This window comes from Sinocyclocheilus grahami, unplaced genomic scaffold (assembly GCF_001515645.1).
Source record: "Sinocyclocheilus grahami isolate Dianchi unplaced genomic scaffold, SAMN03320097.WGS_v1.1 scaffold1197.1, whole genome shotgun sequence".
Taxonomy (NCBI): domain Eukaryota; kingdom Metazoa; phylum Chordata; class Actinopteri; order Cypriniformes; family Cyprinidae; genus Sinocyclocheilus; species Sinocyclocheilus grahami.
In genome coordinates, this window is record NW_015506376.1 from 91,559 (window position 1) to 99,676 (window position 8,118).

Sequence of the window (8,118 nt, forward strand, 5' to 3'; positions counted from 1 at the left end):
TCTCTCTCAGGCTGTGGCACATCCACATATCTCGCTGCAAGTGCTGCTGTCTGTCCCTCTCCTAATAGTATTGTAACATGTTTGTAGGTCGGGAAGAAGGAGGCGGGAACCGGCGAACATTTACACAAACTTTATTGGGGTTGGTTAATTTTCTTTTCTTTCCTTTTTTTATGTGTCTGCTCTTTTATTTGATGAAACTCATCAAATAAAATTGTATTTGATGCAATTTATTTGAATATTATTTATTTTTTATTTATTTTATCTGATGGAAACACAGAAAGAACAGTAATATTGTGAAATATTTTCACAATTTAAAATAGCTGTTTTCTATTTTAATGTATTTTAAAGTGGAATTCATTCCTGTGAAAGCAAAGCTGAATTTCCAGTCACTCCAGTCTTCAGAGTCACTTGATACTAATATGCAGATTTGGTGCTTTTGAAACATTTCTCATCACAGCTGAAAACAGATGTGTTGCTTAATATATATACATACATACATACGTACGTGTGTGTGTCAAATCCATGGTACATTTTTTTTAAATATACATTTCAGCAGCATTTATTTAAATAGAAATATTGTGTAACAATATTGTGTCACTTTTGATCAATTTAATGCATCCTTGCTGAATAATAGTATTACTGACCCCTAATGTTATTCTGCACCAATTGTGTAAATGTGTATGGATTGAGCAAAGTTGCTAAACAATGCTTCAAAATAGTATTTTGTATACTTTTAGGTGCTTCTTGGACTAGCCAACTGTAAAGTCTGTTTTCTCTGGGAGAAGATATGCTGTAGACCCAAACCCAAATTCCAAAGAATTGTCCTTCCACTGAGTCGTAAAGCTGGCATGTCATCAGAACTCTAATCAACATTTGCGATAGAATCTGAACAGCTGCGAGTCAGTTTGGATTAACTCACTGAGTCTCTCTCCTCGTGAATTGGAGAACCATACTTCCATATGATGCTTTAATTCAGTACAGTCCAGGAACATCACCACACTTGGGGAGATGGAGGACACATTGGAGGAGTAGACTGGTTGCAGTTCAGACTAAAAAACTGACTAAAATACACAGTACTCTGTGTGGTTGCATTATGAACACATATTCCTTAACTTGAGCTTACAAATATTTTGTCTTTAAATTTAACCCTTATATTGCTGGAAATTTTTTATTTGTTTTAATCAATGGCTCTGCATTCCAGATTGTGTGTGTATATGTGTGTATATATATATATATAAAATGATTTTAGCAAATGGCTGCAATATAACAAAGAGTGAAAAATGTAAGGGGGTCTGAATACTTTTCATACCCACTGTGTATATATATATTACATGTCCAGTTGCTGGCAGTGTGAAGACCACTTTACACCTCTAAACCACAGTAACCGTTACTCCTCTAATGAGGGCTAACCATTACAGACGTGCCGTCTGAAAAAGATGTTCTCTTCAATGAACAATGGAGCCCCATTGCCTCTTTGGACAGGTTTCGGTCACACATGCCACTCCTGAGACTGACTTTCTTTCAGGTAAAACCAGCCATGCTTGCTTTCAAAGGGGTTTCAGAGCATCTTGTGTCACCTTCCCACCTCCTATTGTGTCAGTAGCCTGGGCTGACAGAACTTCCATTGATCCACTCCAGAGCTACGATAATTGGGCCATTAAGACATCAAAAAGGCAGCCAGCACGTAGTTAAACTGAAGCTCTAGGCTAGTCATGATACAGATCACAATCTCATATCATTTCATGATAGCTCTTTAAATCACATGCGCATGCTAATCCATCTGTTCTCATGTCATTAGACAGTATAACTTGTAGACATTATGGAATTTGTGTGGTCATGCTGAATGGTTGTGTCATTGATCTTTTAATCATAATTATGACAGAGTCTATTTCTTCTTATTTTTGATTTATTTTTAGCATTTTCAAAATCCTAAAACCTTTGTTTGATTTTAGGTCTACATTAAATTTTGAATCCTCAGTGTGAACTTTTATACGCCTCTGCATGAGACGACTTACACAATTGACCCTTCGCAAAGACCTGCCCCCTTAGTTACTGTTGCTGCATCCGACAAGCCATGTCGCACTGATGCCATCATGTTGTCACGCAGTGAAAAATCCTTTGCAGAGTAAAGAGGACAGACAGACAAGACAGAGCAGGTTACTTTTGGTATGAAACAAAGTCTTAGCTTTCAAATGTTGTAATTAAAAAAAATAAAAGAAATTCAAACAATAAATATCGTTTTGTGGCTCTTTAATAATGTGTTGTGACAGATCTCTGTAGCGCCTCTTTACTATAGCATGAAATAAACGTGAATGAACATTAGAAGGTATCTTGTTTCAACCACGGAAAGATATCAATACACACTATTTTTTAAGTTCAAGTCCACCGACGTTAATCTACTCTCCTGTCTGGTTTGTTTGTCGGACAAAAATGGCAGATTCAGCGTTATGATTGGTCAGATTGCCTGTCAATCAAACTCCCAGCGAAGGTCATATATTTTTGTCATATATTAGGAAAGAAATGAATACTATTTTTTTTTTTGAAAAATCAAATTTTTTATGACATTTTCCTCTTATATCCAACTAGCAACTCAATTTAAAAGAATGCTTGAATATCCCACTCTCATCCACTCTCATATGAACCCGAGTACTCGCATTAAACAAAAGCTGTCCTGACTGAACTTAACTGTTTAACAGTCTCTTAGGCCGCCTTTACCTCTTCACTCTCTATTCAGCTGGATTTCAAAGACAAGTGTGTGTCCTTGGAGACAAGCCATTCTAGCTTTCAGAAAAGCAGTTTGCCAAGATCCTATTAGTTAGACATTCTTGGATAGGGTGAATTTGGACAGTTTCACTTGTCCACATAGATTGGTTCACCTCATCCCTTAGGCATCTATTTTCAGACAACTAGTTCTGTACTTTCCACTGTTACCATTTTTGGGGTGCCGTTTCAGAGCAAATCTTATCCACTATATTGCAACAGTGAGTGTCTCTATTGCTGGCAATCAATGGTTCCTTCTATAAAGGCATTTCTTTTTGGCTTTGCTTCATTTTACCGGTCAATCAAGAAAGTGATGGTAGACTGCATAAACAACAGAATGTACTTTCTGAAGACGTGAATACCCCTATGGTAAGATGTACCATATGAGTCTCAAAATTGCAGAACATACACTCAGGATTGAAGATCACAAATTACATTGGCTGTCTGAAAGGTCATCTCTTTATTGCTGTTCTCGTTTTTTCCTTTTCTTTTGCAGGACCTTTATCCATTGCTCTCGTTTAGCAAAATGACTGGTATTACAGAAATGGGGTATTAAAGACATTTTTGAGAAGTAGGCCCTCGCTGAGTGTCTTTGATTATCACCTCACTTTTCTGTTAGTACCAAAATATTACCTCTACTCCATTATTGAAGCCATTTAAGCAAATGTGAAGCGAGTTAGATTCCCACAAAGAAATAAGGTGCTGATAGTTCCTCAAAAATTACTGAATGGGCTTCTAACATGATCAAAGTTTTTATGTTAATGAAATAATTACTATGCGTTTAATTACAGTATTAATGAATGAAAAAACATTATGAATGGCAAATATGTAGTTTTTGGGAAGTGGTAGGAATAAGGATTATACTCTGCATGTTATACTATAACATTGTCATCCAAAAAGGTAGTAACATTGGCTAATTTTGAACTATCATACAACACTGTACAATGGTGACTGTCTTAGCACAAAGTATTAAAGGGGAAATCGGATGCCCATTTTCCACAAGTTGGTATGATTCTTTAGGGTCTTAATGAAATGTCTGCAACATACTTTGATTAAAAATTCCTCAGTGGTCATGTAAAATAACACCATTTTTACATTGACAAAAAAGCTCTGTTCACAGCGACCCATTTTGATGCATGTCTCTTTAAATGATAATGAGATACTGCTCACCCCACCCCTCTCTTCCGTTTTTTGTGTATTCGGTTGCGAGTTACCATCAAAAATAAAACTAATCCACTGCGTCCTCAGTGGCTCTGATGTTGGGAGAACATGAAGACTCTTATGTTCACTTTTACATCTAACTACAGAACACCTGCATTGCTTACAAGACATGTCGCTAAAGCTGTTCGAGCACGGAGAAAATGGCGGACAGTGTACAACTGGCTGAGGGCAGAAATATGCTAATATGGGACAGTCCGTCAGTGGTCGTGGGTGGGAAAAAAACGTCTTGATTATTGAGACTGTTTTGGTTTCTTGCGGATTAAAAAAAAAGGAGTGACTGGATTTTTATCATTGTAGAGTGGTTGTGTCCACGCACTGCTAAGACACATCTATATGCAAACACCATGTAAAAGTAAATTTTGCATCCAATGTCCCCTTTAAATAAAAATGGTTGGTCTTGTTGTGATTCTGAGGATCATCTTGCACCATGAACTGTAAAGGGACCAAAGCGTCATGGAGAATTGCACATCTCTTTTCTTTTCTGACTGCCAAAAGGTCATTTTTCTCACTGATGCATGACAGACGACCCTCAGCAGTCTCATGGGGGTGTGATAGAATCGATACAGAAGTTGAAATAAGGCCATAACCCTCTCAGTCTAGCTTCACTGTTGTGGACGACAGATATGACTCGTGGAGGGGCTTTGGGATATCGCATAGCCATTGCTTCCCCTTCTTCTCAGTCCAGCTCTTTTAAAAGAAACACAAAGAAGCAAAGAAGAGAAAAATGGTGCTCATTAAGTTTACATTCAGGGCTTGTTTTTCCTGTCGCTAGCACAGAACAAGCTCTCTCGTCTCTCCCCTGACCCTTTTCTTTTTTTCTCTAAGTTCTCCTACTCACAAGGCCTGTCATATTGTGCTACCCTCTGTGAATCACACAGAGAGCTGGATGTGAGTGCCATTCACTTCACATGAAGAGTGATCGTCTCTTGGCCAGGAAGGAAAGGGCCGAGCACATGCCTGGAGGAAACCAGCCAGGGCTTGTGATATTTGTCATAAATCAAACGCTGATCACAGCTCTCCGACAGCTTATTAGTAAGAACTGACGTTTTTGATTGTGTCTGAAGTTCTTCTAAGTGCAATTCTTTTCAAACCCATCACTATTGTCATGAACAGCTCATGCCTATGCATGAGGAGTTTAGATGTAAAGAGTAATTTCAAGTCAAATCTCTGTCACAGGACTCATAAAGCATTGGTGATGCGCTTGATGAGTAATCAACGAGATCACTTATGTCAACATGACCTCATAGCCTACAAAATTCCACGAAAACGGCGAACTGCTTTACGACAGCAACAAAAGAGGGCAAAATCCAAATGGAAGTGAGACAGCAGCTGACTCCGCGCCGGACTCCGTTTCAGTGCTGTAACACGGATCCAGCCCGGGCGCGGTTTCAGTGAGCGGGAACTACAGTTGCAGAGCAGATCCGGGCTGCGTCCGTGGAAAAGAGCCCGCGTTTTTTTCTGGAGTTCAAATCAAAACAGAAGAGGTCAAGACGATCGAGGCGGATACAGACTGCTCGCTGTTATCCTCAAAAACATCACCAAGGTATGTCACACCGTGCGATCAAACTGTTCTACTAATAAATTAATTTCTTATAATGTTGTGTACTCGATAACTTAAAGGTTTGGTTTTTTTATTTGCTCCTTAGATCTGTGTTGGACTGTAATGTTGGCGAACACTTAGGCCTGTGTTATCAGAGGACTTGCTGACATGAAGAAAACGGTCCAGAGGTCTGTAATTATACGTAATTAACGGATTTTAACTTAATTACTTAATTTAAACTTTAGTAATTTTAACTGCTTCTATTAATTTAAATTCTTTAAGATTGCTGCGTGATAACTAGCCCTTAAGGCTGCATGCATTTATTTGATCAAAAATAAAGTTCAAAAATAAATATTGTGAAATATTATTACAATGTGAAATAACTATTTTCTATTTGAATATATTTTAAAATGTAGTTTATTCCTGTGAATTTTCAGCATCATTACTGCAGTCTTCAGTGCATGATCCTTCAGAAATCATTCTAACATGCTGATTTAGTGCTGCATTTTTATTGGTACTCAGTTATCAATAATGGTTCTTATTATTATCGTAAAAAAACAGTTTTTGCTGCTTAATATTTCCTGGAAACATTTTTATGATTCTTTGATTAATAGAAAGTTCAAAATAACATAATTTATTTGAAATATATTTTTTTGAAACATAATATATGCTGAATAAAAACAGTAATTTCTATTAAATAACACACACACACAGACACACACACACACACATCAAAGATTTGAATGGTTGCATATCATGGTTTCTGAATATATTAAAGAGCATAACTGTTTTTCAATGTTGATAATAATCAGAAATTTTTCTTGAGCAGCAAATCAATCAGCTTATTGGAATGATTTCTGAAGCATCATGTGACACTGACGACTGGAGCAATGATACTGAAAATTCAACTTTGATTACAAGAATAAATTACATTTTACAATATATTCACAATGAAAATAAATATTTTAACTGATAATAACTTTTAAAATTGTAATTAAATTTATTTCTGTGATGGCAAAGCTGAATAAATAACTTTTCATTCATCAATAAATCCTGAATAAAGTATCACAGGTTCCCAAAACAATTAAGCAGCACAACTGTTTCCAACACTGAGCTTTGATCAAAGTAATAAATAATATTTTGAAGTACATTAAAATAGGAAACCATTACCATAGGTTTTTTTTCTGTATTTTTGATCATATAAATGATGGCTTGATAAGCAAGAGACTTATTTTAAAAACATTAAAGTAGTAATGTCTCCAAACTTTTGACCAGCCCAGTCCCCTTATTAAGCAGGCAGAATGCTTTAAGGTGCATCCTGAATGATAAAAACAGAGAGGAGCACTGAAGAGACAGACATGTATTACATTATATTGTCTGGCATGGATTTTTATTTATAAAATCTTTGCCAAAAGATGGTTTTATTTCTGTTAACAGTATGCTCCATGTTAATTGAGTAAATTAATTGAGAAATTATCCAGCAACACTATATAACAATTTGTTTCAATTTCAGTTTCCACCTGAGAGCCGGGACTGCCAAATAGTAAGGTGAGTCCTTTTTTTTTTTTTTTTTTAAGTGTTCAGTGCAGGTTGAGTTACTCAAGCTATCTGAATGCCACAATGGATAATTGAGTATTGATAATATTGAGTGCCTGATAATGTTACTAGTGCTGTTTGTTAGGACCGATTGTGGCTTGCAGCTTTCTGGAGAAATGCTCCTTCAAATAACTTCACACTCAGCATCCTGAACAATATACCTGTTATGACAGTCATAGTCCTCTAGCAATGCTATAGTCTGTGTGTCATTTGGGCACAAACAATTTTTTCATCTCAAATCGGTGATTAAAGTAAGTGTGTAATGGAAAATTACAGGAAAATCAAAAATGCTTACCATGGAAAACATTTATGATGTGGAAAAGCATATGCAAGTGCATGCATTATTATTAGGTGAGTCAATATTCTGATCATATTTTTTACCAATTTCAAACCACATCAATCATTATTAATTAATTAAATAATTAATGTTTACAATCATATATCTTATAATTATATAATCAATAAGAACTGGAAGTGAAAAATGCTCACTGATGCTGTCATTAAGGCTAAGGGTTGCCCAACTAAATATTCATAGTTGTGTAAATAATACTGTCATACTACAGCCGTCTGAATAATTTTTGGTTGATTGTAATCCATTACATACCTTTCTATCAAAGATATCTAACATTATCAAGCTGAATTTGTTCTGACACAGTTTAACTCTGAGTTCTTGTCATATTTTATTTCCATTTTCTAAACTATAGCGAATAAACTGTGATAATGTGAGAAATGTTGAAGGTGTCTGAATAAATTTTGGTTTGACTGTATCTATTTGATAAATGAAGTTAACCAACTAACAATATACATACTCTTTTGGTTTCTGTACCCAATATTTAAAAAATGTACAAATGCAATAAAAATATTGGTATCGGTACTCTGTATCGGCAAATACCAAACATTTTTTTTATCGGTATCGGGCGAGTACTGGAAAAAGTGGTATCGGTGCATCCCTAGCTCAAACTCTCCTGCCATATCTAGCTTTAAATGAATCATGAGGACAC

The 8,118-nt window shown here is 36.0% G+C and overlaps 1 long non-coding RNA gene across 1 annotated transcript; it reads left to right on the forward strand.

Annotated features, from left to right (window-relative positions):
• The first annotated feature begins 5,415 nt into the window (after positions 1-5,415).
• Positions 5,416-7,313, forward strand: LOC107567925 (uncharacterized). Its single transcript, XR_001606684.1, has 3 exons — positions 5,416-5,524; positions 5,628-5,709; positions 7,035-7,313. It is a non-coding gene; the product is annotated as an uncharacterized lncRNA (long non-coding RNA).
• The last annotated feature ends 805 nt before the right edge of the window (positions 7,314-8,118 follow it).